The sequence below is a fragment of the Panthera pardus genome, unplaced genomic scaffold (genome assembly GCF_024362965.1).
Source record: "Panthera pardus isolate Hobbes unplaced genomic scaffold, ASM2436296v1 HiC_scaffold_20, whole genome shotgun sequence".
Taxonomy (NCBI): Eukaryota; Metazoa; Chordata; class Mammalia; order Carnivora; family Felidae; genus Panthera; species Panthera pardus.
Genome location: NW_026526766.1, coordinates 93426629 through 93446988, shown reverse-complemented (window position 1 = coordinate 93446988; position 20360 = coordinate 93426629). Strand labels below are relative to the sequence as shown.

The window sequence follows — 20360 nt, the reverse complement described above, 5'->3', positions numbered from 1 at the left end:
CTAAAGGGCAGGGTTCAGAGAACCTCCAGATTGGTAAACACGTGGAGATTTTCAGGAAAAGCAGCACACCTGGTGAGGGCATGTAAGTACCTGCCCTTCCACACACCTGGCCCTGGGCATCTCTTTCATTGGGCTATTCCTGAGTTATATCTCTTTATAATAAACCAGGAATCTAGTAAGATGAGTCTCTTGAGTTCTGTGAGCCATCCTCGCAAATTAATCAAACCTAAGGAGAAGGTCAATGGAACCTCCAATCTGTAGCCAGTCAGTCAGTAGCAGAGGCAACCACCTGGATTTGTGACTGGCATCTTTTTTTTTTTTTTTTTTTCCAACGTTTTTTTTTTATTTATTTATTTTTGGGACAGAGAGAGACAGAGCATGAACGGGGGAGGGGCAGAGAGAGAAGGAGACACAGAATCGGAAAGAGGCTCCAGGCTCCGAGCTGTCAGCCCAGAGCCTGACGCGGGGCTCGAACTCACGGACCGCGAGATCGTGACCTGGCTGAAGTCGGACGCTTAACCGACTGCGCCACCCAGGCGCCCCAGTGACTGGCATCTTAAATGGGAGAAGGAGCAGTCTTGTAGGACTCAACACTTAACCTGTGGAACCAGATACTTTCCCCAAGTAATGTCAGAAATGAGTTGAATTCATGGACACTGTACACCCTGCTGGTATCAGAGAACTGCTTGGTACTGTATGTGGGGAATGGCCCTCCCCACATGGAATTGGGCCAAGGAACCCCAAAAGACATTGTAAATGCATTTCCTACAAAATCCAGAATTGGATTGATGAGTTCAAGCCCCACACCAGGCTCTGTGCTGGCAGTGTGACGCCTGCTTAGGATTCTCTCTCTCCTTCTCTCTCTCTCTGCCTCTCCTGCTCTCATTCTCATTCTCATTCCCTCTCTCTCTCTCTCTCTCTCAATAAACAAACAAACAAACAAACTTAAAATTTTTTAAAAAGGAATAATAATACAAATAAACAACGGGCGCTTGGGTGGCTCAGTTGGTTAAGCATCTGACTCATGATTTCAGGTCAGGTCATAATCTCACGGTTTCTGAGTTCAAGCCCTGAATCAGGCTCTATGCTAACAGCACAGAACCTGCTTAGGATTCACTCTTTCTGCCCCTCCCCTGCTTGCACACACCCACACTCTCTCTCTAAATAAATAAATAAACTTTAAAAAAATGAATAAATAAATAAATAAATAAATAAATAAACGGAACCAAGAACAAGGGCAACCACCAGCATTGCCTCCATTCAACACTAACTGGTACAATTAGACAAGAAATTTGCAGTATGAGTATCAGAAAGGAAGAAATAAGACTGTTAGTACTTGCAGACCACATGACCTATAAATGACTAGGAATAACAGCAGAGCTTAGGAAGGTGACTGTAGGTAAGGTTAAATATTCAGCTGCCTTGCTATGTACCACCAGTGAACAATTAGACATGGTAATAACAGAGAGAACATCATTTAATGATGGCATCAGAGAATCATCGGTTTAGGAAAAATATAATTTCATTGAAACTTTTTATTAAAAAACTGAATGAATAGGGATGTCTGGGTGGCTCAGCTGGTGAAGCACCCGACTTTGGCTCATGTCATGATCTCATGGTTCGTGAGTTCAAACCCTGCATCAGGCTCTCTGCTGTCAGCACCAAACCCGCTGTGGGTCCTCTGCCTTCCTCTTTCTGCCCCTCATACCCCTTATCTCAAAAATAAACATTAAAAAAAAATTTTTTTTAAACCTAAATGAATAGAGAGACATACTATATTCACAAATAGGAAGACACAATATTGGGAAGATGTCCATTCTCATCAAATTGATCTACAGATTCAATGCAATTCCAATTAATATCCCAATAACATTTTTCATGAAGTTTGAGGATTCTAAAGTTTATATTAAAAAATAAAGGGTCAAAATTATCCAGAATGCTTTTGAAGGAAGCATGGAGGAGTGACTTGCCCTACTAATTTCCAGGATGTATGATGAAACAAGATAACTAAGCAGCATACTGCTGCTGGCAAGCTGGCCAAAGGCATAAATCCAGAAAGAAATTCACACACATGTGAATTCTGAGATATGGGGCATCAGTTTCATGGAGAAAGGAAGACCTGTTCAATACCTGAAGCTAGGAAGAAATGATGCAGGACATGAAAAAAGAGGACACGGAATCCCAACTGACATTTTTTAAAAATCTTTTTTTAAATACAAGAAAAAAGCCAACTCCAGAAGAAATAAGGAATTCAACATCAAAAACTAAACTAAGGGGGTGCGTGGGTGGCTCAGTCGGTTAAGTGTCTGACTTTGACTCAGGTCATGATCTCACAGTTTTTGAGTTTGAACCCCACATCAGGCTGTCAGCAAACAGCCCACTTAGGATCCTCTGACCCTTCTCTATGCCTCTCCTCCACTTGCACTCTCTCTTTTTCTCAAAAATAAATAAAATTTAAAAAATAAAAATAAGAACACATTTTTAGGCCCCAATTTTTTTTTAATTTTTTAAAATTTTATTTATTTTTGACAGAGAGAAAGACAGAGCATGAGCAGGGGAGGGGCAGAGAGAGAGGGAGGCACAGAATCGGAAGCAGGCTCCAGGCTCTGAGCTGTCAGCACAGAGCCTGATGCGGGGCTCGAACTCACAGACCACAAGATCATGACCTGAGCCGAAGTCAGACACTCAACCGACTGAGCCACCCAGGCACCCCTCTTAGGCCTCAATTTTTAAGAAAATAATGTGACATTAAAATTTCTAAGTACTGAAAAGCACAGTTAGGAATGATATCTATCTTGGACTGGGCAGAAGAAAAGTAAATGGAAACAATCTGTGGAAAACAGTAAGCACTATGGAAAAAAGCTACTTAAAATACATGTACTGGCCACCAGCGTTCATATGTAACATTCATAATGGACACCTACACTGGCGCATAAAGGTGCACAATAATCTACAAGGACAAGCACTGAAGCCACAGTGCACAGAGAGACACATGATGTGGTGCCCTCAAGTGCACATTCTTAAGCGAAGGGGACAGACAGGGCAGGACATCAAACCCCTGAAAAAAATATATGAAAAACTGCACCAAAACCATAAAAGACCTAGGAATAACCATAACCAAAGAGGTGAAAAATCTATACACTGAAAACTATAGAAAGCTTATGAAAGAAATGCAAGAGGACACACACAAAAAAGGAAAAATATTCCATGCTCCTGGATTGGAAGAACACTGTTAAAATGTCGATACTACCCAAAGCTATCTACATATTCAGTGCAATCCCTATCAAAATAACACCAGCATTCTTCACAGAGCTAGAACAAACAATTCTAAAATTTGTATGGAACCAGAAAAGACCCCGAATAGCCAAGCAATCTTGGAAAATGAAAACCGAAGCTGGAGGCATCACAATCCTGGACTTCAAGACGTATTACAAAGTTGTAATCATCAAGACAGTATGGTACTGGCACAACAACAGACACTCAGATCAACAAGTGGTGCTGGGAAAACTGGACAGCAACATGCAGAAAAATGAACCTGGACCACTTTCTCACACCAGACACAAAAATAAACTCAAAATGGATGAAAGACCTTAACATAAGACAGGAAGCCATCAGGAAGCCATCATTTCTCTGACATGAGTCAGTCAGAGAAAGACAAATATTATGTGACTTCACTCATATGAGGACTTTAAGACACAGAACAGATGAATATAAGGGAAGGGAAGCAAGAATAATATAAAGGGGGGGGGAACAAAACCTAAGAGACTCTTAAATATAGAACACAAACAGAGGGTTGCTGGAGGGGTTGTGGGGGGGGGGGGGATGGGCTAAATGGACAAGGGGCATTAAGGAATCTACTCCTGAAATCATTATTGCACTATATGCTACCTACCCTGGATGTAAATTAAATTTTAAAAAATGAAAAAAACAAAAGATAACTTCAGATAAAAAACCAAGGTAAAGGAACAGAAAAACACAGGGCAGGTACTTTAGACACAAGAACATTCTAAGCACAAGGATAGCAAGGGCTCAGACCAGACAGGGAGGAGCCTGGTGAGTGGGAGGCAGGCTGGTCCAAGGCCTTTGACAAGCAGGGTCTACACTTTACGATAACAGAGTGGCTTTAAGGGAGGGAGGGGAGTAATCCGAGACTGGTATTTTTGTTTATGGTATTTTTGTTTAAGGCCCCTCTGGATTCCTGGCAGAAAATGAATCATACAAGCAAGAGTAAGTAACCAGAATCCTGCAATGGTCTAGAGACTGAGCGTGTGACGGACATCAAATTCATAGAAGTGGTCAGATTCCAGCTACATTCTCTCTAAATAGGCAGTTCTCAACCAGGGGCAATTTGCGCCACCACATCCCCCACCCCCAGACATTCTTCACTGTCATGACGGTGTCAGGAGGAGTGACTGGCATCTAGTGCGTCGAAGCCAGGGAGGCTGTTAGACCCTCTCTACCGCACAGGTCAGCCCTACGATAAAGAATGGCCAGGGCCACATTGTCCATACGATAAGTGAGGCTGAGAAGGCCTCTAGAGACTCCCTCCCTGGTGACTAATGCCATCTCTTGGTTTAATTTCCTCTCTACAGTATTGAGACTTCCACATCTGTATTTCCAGGTCAGACCTCCTTCTACCTAACATCTCCACCTGAATGTACGTTAACGTATCTAACACCAAGCTTATGATCCACCCCCCGCAAATCTACTCTCCTTGGAACACCCCATCTCACTCTACCACCACTGCCAGAGCTCAAGCCCAAGGCCTCAAAATCTGGTTTTCTCTCTTTCATGTCACAAACTACACCCAATCCATCAGCAAATCCTTTTGGCTTACCCTTCAACATATTTCCAGGATCTGACCATTTCTCAAGACATTATCCTCAACTTCTCACTTGCCAATCTTGAATGTCCCAGCTTTATTTTATTTATTTATTTATTTTAAAGTAGGCTCCACACCCAACATGGAGCCCAACCTGGGGCCAGAACTCGTGATCCTGAGATCAAGACCCGGGCTGAGATCAAGAGTTGGACGCTTAACTGACCATGCCACCCAGGCACACCGAGTGTTCCACCTTTAAAACTTACCCTGAATCTGACCTTCTTTCTGTCTCCCCAAGCCACGTCTCCATCAGCTGACCACACAGCAGCTCTTCATGTCATCCGCTCACACGCTGGCCCCTCAGCTGATTCCCAACATGCAACAAGAATGGCCCTGTTCAAACTTAAGTCAGAACCTTCCATCTCCCCCAGAGGTTACCCACTTAACACCACTGCGGTGACACTGGCTTCCTCGCTGACTCCTCAAGACTGCAATGCCTGTCTTCCCACATCCCTCCTCATTTGCTCTTCCCACATCTGTGTCCTCTGCTGGGATACGAGCTCCTGTCCGTCTGGCTCACTGCCACATGCCCAGACGTGGCACGGGACAGACACCCAATCTGCACGTGATGACTGAGCAGACAGAGGTGCAGACCACATGTACACAACAACTAGAGACCAGCAGGACCCGTCCACAACCCTCTGCCCTCCTGGTTGTAGTTCTAGCCCATACTCGGGCCCAGCCCAGCTCCAAGGCAATCACAGGCAATAGTCTTTATCAGGAAGGTGTTCGTAAAAGGAAATTTTAAAATAAATATCACTACCTTAACTCAAAATTTTCATTTCCTTCCAGTTTCTCTTCAGATGTACACATTTTACATGATCATGAGTCACACCAATCATTTTCCCTTAAACATTCCGTATCTCCATAGTCTTCACAATTATCCCGTTAATAGTAGTATAATATTTCAAGTTGACATATGATAAGTATTTAAGCATTTTTCTATCACTAATCACCTGTGATTTTTCAATTCCTCTTTACTTTGAAAAACAATGTCTTCATAAGTGATCATTACTATGAATTCATTCACTGTTCAAGGGTATTCAGTGAGCACCTAATACATGCAAAGCACTATCGTCTCTTCAGCTAAAGTCCCAAAGATAAGGTGCCTGGGCCTGTGCTCAAAACAGCTTTTGGTCTTTGTGACCAGCCCCCATGGGCTAGGCTGCCAGCTAGGTGTTCTAAATCAACAATGGGTTCCTTCCTGCTGCTTCTCCTCAAACCAAGGATCCTTGATACCTGCCTCTGCCGCCAACCCCCACCCCCGCCTCGTATGAACCATCATCACCACCATCCAGCTCAGACACACCCCACCACCCAGCCCAGACTCTGACCACCCTGTGGACTCTGCCTCACATGCACACTGCCTACACCTTCCAAGTACAAAGACATCTCCCAGTGTCTGTCCATCCAGTAACACGTTTTTGGCCATGGGTAGGCCCAGCGTTCACACAAGTCTTCAGGTCTGTGCTGCCTCCCTGTCCACACCATTCAATCTGGCCACTGCCATTAGGACCCAATAATGTCTGTTAGTCTGCAATTCAATTTGGATGTCAAGAAACATTTGCTCACGTTTCTTGGCATCAGGTATACATATGACTCCACTCAGGGATCACTGGAGATATATATTTTAGTTTTTGTTTTAATTTCAGTTAGTTAATATACAGTATAACGTTAGATTCTGGTGTGAAATATAGTGATTCAACACTTCCATATATCACTCAGTGCTCATCACAAGTGCATTCCTTAAATTCTCATCATCTATTTAACCCATCCCCCTCCCACATCCCCTCTGATAACCATCACTTTGTACTCTATAGTTAAGAGTCTGTTTCTTGGTTTGCTTCTCTTTTTTGCCCCTTTGCTCATCTGCTTTGTTTCTTAAATTCCACATGAGTGAAATCATATGGTATTTGTCTTTCTCTTATTTCATTTAGCATAATACACTCTAGCTCCATCCATGTCACTGCAAATGATAAGATTTCATTCTTTTTTATGGATGAGTAATATTCCATTGCATACATATACACCACATCTTCTTTAGCTATTCACCAGTCGATGGACAGTTGGGCTGTTTCCATAGTTTGGCTATCACAGATAATGTTACAAACATTGGGGTGAATGTCTCCCTGTGACGTAGTATTTTTGTATTCTTTGGGTAAATATCTAGTAGTGCAATTGCTAGATTGTAGGGTGGTTCTATTTTTAACTTTTTGAGGAAACTCCATACTGTTCCCAGAGTGGCTGCACCTGTTCGTGTTCCTACCAACAGTACATGAGGGTTCCCCTTTGTCCACATCCTTGCCAACACCTGTTGTTTCTTGTGTTGTTGAGTTTAGCCATTCTGACAGATATGAGGTGATATCTCATTGTAGTTTTGATTTGTGTTTCCCAGATGATGAGTGATGTCAGGCATTTTTTTTTAAGTTTAAGTAATCTCTACGCCCAATGTGAGCTCAAACTCACAACCCTGAGATCAAGAGGTGCATGCTCTACAGACTAAGCCAGCCAGGCACCCTGAGCATCTTTTCATGTGTCTGTTGGCCATCTGTATATCTTCTTTGGAAAAATGTCTATTCGTGTCTTCTGCCCATTTTTAATTGGATTATTTGCTTTTTGGGGGTGTTGAGTTTTATAAGTTCTTTATATATCTTGTATACTAAACAGAGATCACTATATTGAAAAGAAACCTCAGCACAATCCTTATCAGAATCTCAGACGATTTCTTTGTAGAAAGTGACAGGGGACCTTAAAATTCACATGGGAACTTTAAGAGTCCCAAAACAGCCAAAATAATCTTGAAAAAGAACAAAGTTGGAGAACTCACACATCCTCATTACAAAACTTACTACAAAGCTACAATAAATAGGAGTGTGGTACTAGCATAAAGACAGACACGTGATCACTGGTAACAGAATTGAAGAGTCTAGGAATAAACCCATAAATCTACAGTTAATCAATTTTCGACAATGATACCAAAACCATTCAATGGTGAAAAAAAACAGTCTTTTCAACAAATGGTGCTGGGACAACTGGATATCCACATGCAAAACAACGTATTTTAACCTCTGCCTACAAAATTAATTTAATGTAAAATGGGTCATACAAAACTAATTTGCATACAAAAATTAATTTAAAATGTTTCAAAGGGGGTGCCTGGGTGGCTCAGTCAGTTGATCATCCAACTCTTTTGGCTCAGGTCATGATCTCAGAGTTTGTGGGATAGAGTCCTGCATTGGGCTCTGCATTGACAGCGTGGAGCCTGCTTGGGATTCTCTGTCTCTGCCCCTCCCCTGCTGTGTGTGTGTGTGTGTGTGTGTGTGTGTGTGTGTGTGTGTCTCTCAAAATAAATAAACAAACCTATTAAAAAAAAAAAAAGAAAGACCATAGCAAGTGTTGATGCTGCTGTAAAGAAATTAGAACCCTCCTAGACTGCTGATGGGTATACAAAACTGTGCAGTCACTGTGGCAAACATTCCGGCAGTTCCTCAAATGGTTATCTTCAACTGAGATAACTGTAGAATCGTGTGAAGCATGAGACATAATAGGCTGCCTTGTACACTTTGCCCAGTGTATAAGTTTCCCAGGGTTGCTGTCACAAAGTACCACAAACCGGGTGGCTTAAAATAAAATAAACTTGGTATCTTTTCACAGTTCTGGAGATCAGCAGTCCAACATCAAGGTGACGGCAGGGCCATGCCCCCTCTGAAGTTTCCAGGGAAGAATCCTTCCTTGCTTCTTCCACCTTCCAGTGGCTATGGCAATCCGTGGTCTTCCTTGGTTCACAGATGCGTCGCTCCAAACTTTGCCTGTGAGCACATGGCAAGCTTCTTTTGTATCTGGGTCTGTCCTCCTCTTAAGAGAACACCAGTCATTGGACATAGGACTCACTCTAAATCTAGGATGATTTCATCCTGAGATCCTTAATAAATTACATTGGCAAAGACCCTGTGTCCAAATAAGGTCACATTCTGGGGTTCCAGATGAACATGAATCTGAGAGGACACTATTCAACCCACTAGTACTCACTTTGCCCCACTGTAACGTTTTATAAAACTACAGTATGATATCATAACCAGGATACTGAACTGAGACTGACATAACCCACCAAGCTTACTCAGATCTCCTCACCTTTAGTTGTATTCAGATGGAAGTCACTGTGTTACATCCTACACAATTTTGTCACCTGTTCAGGTTCACCTATCTACCACTACAGTCAAGATATTGAACAGCTCCAACACAATCTAATGTTTAAAGGACCAGTCTGGCTTTGGCACAAAAAATAGATCGGGTAGGTACAGCATGAAGACAGAAAAACTAGGAAGACCAATGAAGGGGTGACTGCTATAATCCAAGAAAGGCACAGTGGTGACTTAGTTCCAAGTAGTGACACCTTTAGAGGGACAGTGGTGGCAGAACTGAGCTGTTGTCCTGTGGGTACAGCCAACAGGACTTCCTGATGGACTGAATGCAAGAGGTGAGAAAGAATAAAGAATGATTCCTTGTATTTTTACAAGGAAAAAGGTAAATTTCTATATTTACTTGAGAGAACTAACATCTTTATGATGTCCAAGAACAAGAAGTGTCTTTCCTTGGTTCAGGTCTTTTGTTTCAGGCGTGTTTTACAGTTTTCCTTATATAAATTTTGTACATTTCCAACTCACTTCAGAGTATTTCATCCTTTGTGACAGTGTTGTCAAGGGGGCTGATGTTCTGTATATCTGAAGGCTCTTGATGTTTATGTGTCAATTTTACATCCAGTCAATGATCTCAACATCTGCATTTTAGCACTGACCCTCTTAGGGTTTCCAGGCACAGTCATCACACTTGCAAATAGTTTTACTGTTTACTATTTATTTTCTAATTCTTTTGCCTCTAATAGTTCTCTTGTCTGATGCATTGCTTAATCCCATGAATAAAATGTTGAAGATTAGCGAAGATGATAAGCAACTAACTTTGTTACTAGGCTGAGTAACAGAGAGGAGGAGCTCGACAGAGAGGGAAGGAGGAAGTGCAGGATAAAGAGGTAGGGGGTAGGATGCGTGATATAACCCAGACAGATTGAGGGCCTGGAAGAAGGTCTTGTCCTAACTGTACTCTGAGGCCGCTGCAGCCCATCTGGCATCCTGTTTGTGACCTTGCTCAGGAGACCCCGACCCCAAGGTCCCAGGATGGGGTCCTAACCACAGACACCGTGAGATCATTAATCTCTGCTTTGTTAAGCTGCTAAACTTGAGAGTATCTGTTACGCAGCAACAAATAACCAGCATATTATCTTTACTAGGGTAAATTTTGACAAATCATGTTTTCCTAGGAAAGTTTCCACTTCATCTAGGTTTTCATTTGCCAAGAACTGTACAAAACATATTCTTACAATTCTGTTATCCTGCAAAACAAGAAGACACTCAAAGACTAATGTCAAAAAGAAATAGCAACTGCACGACTAGGTATCTATCCCAAGAATACAAAAACGCTGATTCGAAGGGGCACATGCACCCCAATGTTTATAGCAGCACTATCAACAACAGCCAAAGTATGGAAAAAGTCCACATGTCCATCGATTGACAGATAAAGAAGTAGTGTATATACACAATGGAATATTATTCAGTGATCAAAAAGAATGAAATCTTGCCATTTGTAACAACGTGGATGGAACTCGAGTATATTATGCTAAGTGCAACAGGTCAGAGGAAGAAAAATACCGTATGATTTCGCTCACGTGGAATTTAAGAAACACAACAGATGAACATAGGGGAAGGGAAGGAAAAATAAGACAAAAACAGACAAGGAAGCAAACCATAAGAGATTCAAATACAGAGGGAACAAACTGAGGGTTAGGAGGGAGGGAAGTAGGGGATGGGCTACATGGGGATGGGCATTAAGGAGGATACTTGTTGTGATGAGCACTGAGCGTTATATGTGATGAATCACTAAATTCTATTCCTGAAACCAATACTACACAGTATGTTAACTAACCTGAATTTAAATAAATATTTAAAAAAGAAAAATAAAAATTTAAAAAATAGAATCTTGCTTGAAAGCCTCCAATGGTAAATTTGGTATAATTTGCACTCTAAAGAGAAAACGTTAAAAAAAAGACTGCATTTAATAAACATAGATTCATTCTACAGTAATACTAAAAAATGAGAGACAACAGAGGAAAGAAAGTTATTCTTTAAAAAAGAGTGCCCGGGGCGCCTGGGTGGCTCAGTCGGTCAAGCGGCCGACTTTGGCTCAGGTCATGATCTCGCGGTCCGTGAGTTCGAGCCCCGCGTCGGGCTCTGTGCTGACAGCTCAGAGCCTGGAGCCTGTTTCACATTCTGTGTCTCCCTCTCTCTCTGCTCCTCCCCTGTTCATGCTCTGTCTCTCTCTGTCTCAAAAATAAATAAACGTTTAAAAAAAAATTAAAAAAAAAAAAAAAAAAAGAGTGCCCAAGAGTGCCTGGGTGGCTCAGTCAGTCAAGCGACTGACTCTTGATTTCAGCTCAGGTCATCATCTCAGCGCTGTGGGACCGAGCCCCACATCGGGCTCTGTGCCCAACAGCATGCTTAAGATTCTCTCTCCCTCTCCCTCTCTCTCTCCCCCCACATCCCACCCCTTTCCCCAGCTTGTGTGCATCCTAAAATTTAAAAAAAAAGTTTTTTTAAATAAAAGAAAATAGGGCACCCAGGGGGCTCCACAAGTTACGCATCCAAATTCATTAAGCTCAGATCATGATCTCATAGTTCGTGGGTTCAAACCCCACATCAGGCTCTTTTTGTCAGTATGGAGCCCACTTCGGATCTTCCGTCTCCCTCTCTCTACCCCTCTCCTGCTCACGCTGTCTCACGCGATCTCGCTCTCAAAAATAAACATTTAAAAAAAAAAAAAACAAACAAAGCCAGGGGGCCACTGGGCCTGAAGCATGAGCTGAGGAAGTGACAGGAAAAGATGGTAGGGAGCCCAGGACCTGATGCCACACGAGGCCTTGTTGGCCCTGGTGAAGAGCTCCCAAGCCACGGGAAGTCTGCGTGCACAGCAGAAACACTATGAGGACACCTAGGCTCCTGAGCACAGATCGCGGAGGCCATGGAAAAGCGGGAAGAAGAGGCGGGCGTGGGCCCCAGCACAGCCTTTATGGCAGGCGTGAGATGTACTCTAAAGGCAGAGCCAACAGCAGTTTCTGAGGAACGCCTTCTGCAGATGGAGTCAGTCACTAAAGGACAAGTGGCCACAGGAGCAGGCTCCGGAGGTCAGCGAGAGCTCCAGCTGCACCCTGGGTTGAAGGTGCCCATCGGCCCTCCCAGCACTTAATACATCCCGGAACCTGGAGGCCTGGCAAAGGTGACGCTGGGGTCAACAAAGCACTGGCTGATGTCGTTCAGGGTAGGGACACAGAACAGGGGGACCTGAATAGGGCCCTGGGGCACTTGAGTAACTACAAGGCTCCAGAGGAAAAGTCCTGCAAACGAGACTGAGAAAATAGACCTGATGTGGTAGGCAAAACCAGAAGAGTAAGGGGTTCTGGAAGCCCAAGGAAGAAAACTAAGCACTCCTTTCTTCTTGAACTACTATGTCAAATGCTGTCAAGAAGTCTAGTAAGATGAAGGCTGAGAACTAACCAACAAACTTCCCAACACCTAGGTTAATGGTGCCAACAGCCTCAAAGGGCAGGGTGGCAGGTAGTTCCCGATAACAGCAAAGGAAGAATGAAGTCCGAGTCACTAGGATTTAGTTTATAGAAAAGTAAAGAAGCACATGAACACAAACACCTCATGTTTGTGAAGCCAGGGTGATAGAATGTGGAAACTAAAAAGCAGCTAAGAGTCTAACATTTCAGGGCGCCTGGGTGGCTCAGTGGGTTAAGCGTCCAACCCTTGATTTTGACTCAGATCATTATCTCATGGTTTGTGAGTTTGAGTGTGAGTTTCAGCCCCAAGTCGGGATTCTCTCTCTCCCTCTCTCTGGCCCTCCCCCACTCGTGCTCTATCTCTCTCAAAATAAATAATAAAGTAAAACAGAAACTTTAAAAAAATAAATAAATAAGAGTCTAACGTTTCAACCCACATCTATGCTTAGGAGATCTGTGGCAATGCTGGACCAAACCCCAGACCTCCCACTGAGCCAGAGCTCATGACCATACGCACCCCGCAGGGCCGCAGATGCAAAGACGAGAGAACTGCAACACACACCCCACACGTTCCTGGCGGCTCTGACCCACACATGTGCACCTGCGTTCCACAGGGCTCCACAGCTGGGCAGCCGCCAGCAAGTCTGCTTTCCAGCCGGTCTCTCCTGATACCTCCCTCCTCTTACCCACAAAATGGGGACATTCCTCCAGACTTCCACTAAGTCCTCTTACTTGTTAGCCCCTTCCCTGGAGAAGTCATCTCTCATCCTCTCCCCTAGATTACAGGGCTCTCATCCTAGACGGCCCAAAGTGAACGCCAACTCCAAATGTTCTTCAGGCTAGAGCAGTACTGACCAACAGAAACACAGGATAAGCCTCAAGTGTAATTTTAAACTTTCTAGCAGCCAAACTTAAGACGTAGAAATAGGAGTAATTAATTGTAATAAACTTTACTTAGCCCAATATATCTCCAAAATATTATCATTCCAGCATACAACCGACATAAAATAATTAATACTAAAAAGAATACAAAATATCTCAGTAAGTCTCTGTAAACCAGTGTACATTTCACACAACACATCTCAATTTGGTGTGCATACACGTCAAGTGTTCAAAAGCCACAGGGGTGCTATGGCCAGCTTGTTGGGAGATGCCAGCCACCTCTCCACTCCAATCTGTACACGTGCAGGAGCCAACCTTTCTCCAAGATTCCATCTGGAATTCTGAGCAAGACACCCGTGGTATCATTCTGCAGCAGGAATGAACACACAGGAAGCTTCCTTTAACCACCCCAAGTGGTTAAACATTTCCTCTTTGGTGCTTCTGCAACATTTTTCTCTTTTAAGCAATTATCAAACTAATTGTGTGTGTTGTTCTCAAAACTAGAATACAAGAATCTCCATAGGGACAAGGTGCCATGTTTATACTGATGTGGCTCAAGAGTTCAAAACTGACACACGGAAGGCATTAAATGTTACAAAATCAAACTAATGAACAAACATTTGGAAGCCAGTTAGTTCCAAAAGATTTACCCTAAGACAACACCACAGGGAAAAAAAAAAAAAAAATCCATAAGCCAATTTCAGCTCCTTCTTTTTCATGAAGTTTTACAACATTTACAAATCACCTAAAATGTGTCAGGTAATATTCAAGGTGCTGGAAACTAATAAAAGTTAAAACCCTACCTTCAATGAGGTTACGGTCTCGCCATTAAGACAATAACAAAGAAATAACATATAATGCAACCAGTAATTAAAACAAAGTATGTGGGGTGCCTGGCTGGCTTAGTCGGTAGAACATGCAACTCCTGGTTGTGAGTTCAAGTCCCATGATAGGTGGGGAGATTACTCAAAAAATTAAAAAATAAAACCCCACAGATATGTGTCCTGACAAAGGACGGGGTGCTCTGGAAGCATAGGGAATACATCCCCATCAGAAGTCAGCAAACCAGAGCCTGCCACCTGAAAGCCTGAAAGCCAAAGATGTTTTTTTTAAATCATAAAAATCATCTGCACTTCAAATCCCAATATCCACACATACAGTGGCACACAGCCAGGCTCGTTTGTCCACACATGGTTTGTGGTCTGTTTTCATGCTATGAGGGAGAGCTCGGCAATGACAGGCAAATGCACCTGCACCGAGGTCTACTCTGACTGGACATTTTTGCCGTTGTAACCAGTGTATATCTATCACAACAAAAGAAGAAAAAAAAAAGAATGGTGGACTTTGAAAAACATGCTTTTAACCCACAGATTACTATGCTATTGACTCTGATGGCAAAGCACTGTGCTTATCAGACACCCTAACCAGAGAAGAAGACAATAGTAAACATTGGCATTACAGACAAAGCCAATTCACAATTCACAGGAAAGCAATAATCAGGAAAGTCAGAAAATTCTAAGCTCAACAAACTCCAAATAAGATAAACTCAAAGAGATACTCACCTAGACACATCATAATCAAATTGCTGAAAGCCAAAAGAGAATTTTGAATGCAACAAGAAAGAACCAACTCATTTCATGTAAGAGAGATCCTTGATAAGATTAGAAGCTGATCTCTCATTAGAAACCAGAGGCCAGAAGGCAGTGAGGATGACACACTCAAAGGGGTGAAAGAATGTCAACCAGGAATTCTACACACACCAAAGTGCTTCCATAAATGAAGAAGAAATTAAAGCATTTAATATAAACAAGAGAATCTGTCACTGGCAGACCTACTCTATAAGAAACATTAAGAAAGTCTTTCAACCAAGAATGAAGCGACAGAAAGAGAAATCAAGAAATCGATTCCATTTACAGTTGCAGAAAAACCATAAAATACCTAGGAATAAACCTAACCAAAGAGGTGAAAAATCTATACACTGAAAACTATAGAAAGCTTATGAAAGAAATGGAAGAAGACACAAAAAAATGGAAAAAGATTCCATGCTCCTGGATAGGAAGAACAAATATTGTTAACATGTCGGTACTACCAAAAGCAATCGACATATTCAATGCAATCCCTATCAAAGTAACACCAGCCTTCTTGACAGAGCTAGAACAAATAATCCTAAAATTTGTATGGAACCAGAAAAGACCCTGAATAGCCAAAGCAATCTTGAAAAAAAAAACCAAAGCAGGAAGCATCACAATCCCAGACTTCAAGCTATACTACAAAGCTGTCATCATCAAGACAGTATGGTACTGGCACGAACAGACACTTAGATCAATGGAACAGGATAGAGAACCCAGAAATAGACCCACAAACGTATGGCCAACTAATCTTTGACAAAGCAGGAAAGAATATCCAATGAAATAAAGACAGTCTCTTCAGCAAGTGGTGCTGGGAAAACTGGACAGTGACATGCAGAAAAATGAACCTGGACCACTTTCTTACACCAGACACAAAAATAAACCCAAAATGGATGAAAGACCTAAATGCAAGACAGGAAGCCATCAAAGTCCTCGAGGAGAAAGCAGGCAAAAGCCTCTCTGACCTCAGCCGCGGCAACTTCTTACTCAACACATCTCTGGAGACAACGGAAACAAAAGCAAAAATGAACCACTGGAACCTCATCAAAATAAAAAGCTTCTGCACAGCGAAGGAAAAAATCACCAAAACTAAAACTAAAAGGCAACCAAAGGAATGGGAGAAGATATTTGTAAATGACGTATCAGGTAAAGGGTTAGTATCCAAAATCTATAAAGACCTTATCAAACTCAACACCCAAAAAACAAATAATCCAGTGAAGAAAGGGACAAAAGACATGAATAAACACTTCTCCAAAGAAGACATCCAGATGGCCGACCGACACATGAAAAAGTGCTCAACACCACTCCTCATCAGGGAAATACAAATCAAAACCACAATGAGATACCACCTTACACCCGTCAGAATGGCTAACAGTAACAACTCAAGCAACAACAGATGTTGGCGAGCATGCGGAGCCTCACATAAGGCCCTGCACTGACAATGCAGAGCCTGCTTGGGATTCTCTCTCTCTTCCTCTCTCCCTGCCCCTCCCCCACTCATGTTCTCTCAAAATAAAGAACTTTAAGGGAAAAAAAACACACAAAAGAAAGGAATGGAGGAACAGAGAAACAAAGACGTAAGAAATACAGAAAACAACGACCAAACTAATAAAGCAAATCCTACCTTTTTAGTAATTACATTAGATGTAAGGAGATTAAATACTCAAATTAAAAGACAGACGACAGGGGCGCCTGGGTGGCTCAGTTGGTTAAGCGGCCGACTTCGGCTCAGGTCACGATCTCGCGGTCCGTGAGTTCAAGCCCCACGTCGGGCTCTGTGCTGACAGCTCAGAGCCTGGAGCCTGTTTCGGATTCTGTGTCTCCCTCTCTCTCTGCCCCTCCCCTGTTCATGCTCTGTCTCTCTCTGTCTCAAAAATAAATAAACGTTAAAAAAATAAAATAAAATAAAAGACAGACAACATATAAAAAACACATATATGTACATATATATATGTACATATATATGATCCAACTGTATGCTGTCTATAAGAAACATCTTAGATTGAAAGATACGAAGAGCTTAAAAGCAAAAGTGGGAAAACAAGCTACAAAGAGAAACCACAAATTAGAACCCAAAGGGCTACATGGTTATCAGACAAAACAGGCCTTAAAAAAAGAACTATTGCCAGAGACAAAGAGGGACATTTCATAATGATGAAAGAGTCAAAATAACAGGTAGATATAACAACTATAAATACACACACAACTAACAGCCTCAAAACACATGAAGCAAACACTGATAATGACTAAAAAGAAAAGAAAATGTAACAATACCAGGAGACTCCAAAACTTTACTGCCAGTAACTAACAGAATCACTAAAAAGACAACAAGGAAGAATGAGTAAGATTCCACACCACAGACCAGCTCCATCTAACACAGAGAAACAACCTACCTAAGGACTGCACAGTACTCATTCTGTTCAGGCACTCATCAAACACTCTTCAAGACAGAACATAATCTGAGCATTTTTAAGAAATTAACTAATTGAAATAAAATGAAATTAAAGTATGTCTTCTGACTGTAATAGAATTATATTAAAAACCAACAAAATAGCGAAATCTAGTAAATACCTAAATACTTGGAAATTAAACATACTTCTATATAATCCATGGATCGGGGCTCCTGGCTGGCTCAGGTGGTAGAGCACGTAACTATTAATCTCAGGGTTGTGAGTCAAGCCCCATCATGGGCATGGAGCCTACCAAAAACAAAATAAAAAATGGGCAGGGCACTCAGGAGGCTCAGTAGGTTGAGCATCTGACTCTTGCTTTTGGCTGAGATCATGATCCAAGGGTTGTGGGAATGAGCCCCACATCAGGCTCTACTCTGAGCATGGAACCTGCTTAAGATTTTCTCTCTCTCTCTCTCTCCCTCCCTCCCTCTGCTCCTTCCCCATGGACATGCACTCTCTCTCTAAAAAAAGAAAAAGAAGAAACAGGCACACCTAGATAGTACAGTCGGTTAAGTGTCTGACTCAAGATTTCAGCTCAGATCATGATGTCATGGTTGTGAGACCAAGCCCCATGTCAGCTTCTGCACTGAGCATGGACCTTGAGATTCTGTCTCTCTCCCTGCCCCCTCTCCCGCTTGCACTCACTCTCTCTTAAAAAAAATTTGTTTTAAGTTAGAAAAAATAAAAAAGAAACAAATAATCATCCATGAGTCAAAGATATCACAAGGGAAAACAGAAAATATTTTGAACTGAAAAAAAAATTAAAATACAACATATCAAAATTTAGAGGAGGAGCTTGTTTTAGTTTTCTAGGACTGCCATAAAAGAGTATCATAACTGGGTGAGTTAAAACAACATAAATTCATTATCTCATAATTCTGGAAGCCAGACATCCAAAATCAAGGTGCCAGCTGAGCTGCACTCTCTCTGATGGCTCTAGGGGGTCTTTATTGTGCCTCCAGCTTCCAGGTGTTCACAGGCAATCCTTGATGTTGCTTAACTTGTAGGTCCCCTCCAGGTAAGCCTGTCCTCACAAAGCACTCTTCTCTCTTATGCTGGCACCAGTCACATTGTATTGGGGACCATGCTATTCTGAACCTCATCTGAACTCATCTATAATGATCCCCATCTACAAACAAGGTCACATTCTGAGGTACGGGGCGGCGGGGGGGGGGGGGGGGGGGGAGCGGAAACAGGACATATCTTTTTGGGGAATACAAATCAACCATAACACAAATTAAAAAGTGCTTTGAGGGAAATGTATAGCTTTAAATTCCTTTATCAATCAGAATAGAAGAACTCAAACCAAGATCCTAAGCTTCCACCTTAAAGAAACTAGAAAAAGGGCAAATTAAATCCAAAGCAAGCGGAAGAAAGTAAATAAAGGTAAGAGTGGAAATAAATGAAAAGAGAATAAAAAATAAAGAGTATCAACAAAATGAAAAGTTACTTCTTTGAAACTTCAACATAACTCACAAAACTTTGGCTAAACTGACAAAAAAAAGAGAGAGAAGACCCAAATTACTAATATCAGAAATGAAAGAGGGAATATTACTACCAACCTTCTAAAAAAGAGAGAGAGAGAGAGAGAATTATAAGGGAATACTCTAAGCAACTGTAAGCCAATAAAGTAGATAAAATGAACATATTCCTAGAAAGACATAAAACACCAAAAATAAGAATATAAACCCTAAATATCTATAACAAGAAATTAATAATGAGGGGCACCTGAGTGGCTCAGTCAGTTAAGTGTCTGACTTCAGCTCAGGTCATAATCTTGCAGTTCATGGGTTCGAGTTCCACATTGGGTTCTGTGCTGACAGCTCAGAGCCTGGAACCTGCTTCAGATTCTGTGTCTTCCTCTCTCTCGGCCCCTCCCCCTCCCTCCCTCCCTCTCTGTCTCTCTCTCTTTCTCTCAAAAATAAACATTTAAAAAAAATTTTTTAAGTTAATAATGAAAAAACTTCCAACAAAGAGAAGCCCAGAACTAAACTGCCTCACAAGTGAATTCTACCAAACATTTAAAGAACAAATAACACCAATAGTTCACAGACACTTCCAAAAAATAGAATACACTTGCCAACTCATAGAGCCAGTATTACCGTGACACCAAACGCTAAAAGACATCATAAAAAAGAAAAACTACAGACCAATATAACATCCTTTATGAATTCTGATGCAAAAATCCTCAACAAAATACTACTGAACCAAATGCAGCAAGATGTAAAAAGGATCAGGTATCATGACAAAGTGGATTCACCGCAGAAAGAGTTGTTTCAACATAATGAAAATCAACGTGATACGCCATATTAACAGAACAGAGGATAAAACCGTATGATCACCTCAACAGATGCAGAAGCACTTAAAACCCAATATCCCTTTCTGATTAAAAAAACAAAAAAAACAAAACCACTCAACAAACTGGGAATAGAAGGGAACTTCCTCAACCTGATAAAAGGCATCTATGAAAACTCAAGGCTAACATCATCCTTGATGGTAAAAGACTGAACACTTTCCCCCAAAACCAGAAATGAGATGGGTGGGCTGCTTTCACCACTTCCATTCAACTTTTTAATGCAGGTTCTAATAAGAGCAATCAGGCAAGGAAAAGGAAAAGAAATAGAAAGCACCCATGTTTGAAAGAACTAAAACTCTTGTATCTCTCTTCCTAGACACCATGTTCTAGTGCAGCTGACGCATGAATAACTTAGACAGTCAGGGTGCCAGCCCCGTGCACTTGAAAATCCACATGTAACTTCCGACTCCCCAAAAACTTAACTAAAAGCCTACTGTTGACCAGAAGCCTTACCAAGAACATAAACAGTAGATTAACAGATTTTGTATATCATATCCTGTATTGTTATAATAAAAAAAAAAACACTAGAGAAAAATGTTAAGAAAATCAT

The 20360-nt window shown here is 41.8% G+C and overlaps 1 protein-coding gene across 4 annotated transcripts in view; it reads right to left on the bottom strand.

Moving 5' to 3' along the window:
* EHMT1 (euchromatic histone lysine methyltransferase 1) overlaps positions 1–20360 on the bottom strand; it is a 151555-nt gene that overhangs the window by 121295 nt on the left and 9900 nt on the right. Inside the window, exon 1 of one of the 4 annotated variants that reach the window (XM_053908618.1) lies at positions 5089–5159. The exons of the other annotated variants lie outside the window; for them this stretch is intronic. The gene's annotated coding sequence lies outside the window, so the exon portion shown is untranslated. Of the gene's footprint in view, positions 1–5088; positions 5160–20360 lie in introns of those variants that run through there. 4 annotated transcript variants of the gene reach the window in all.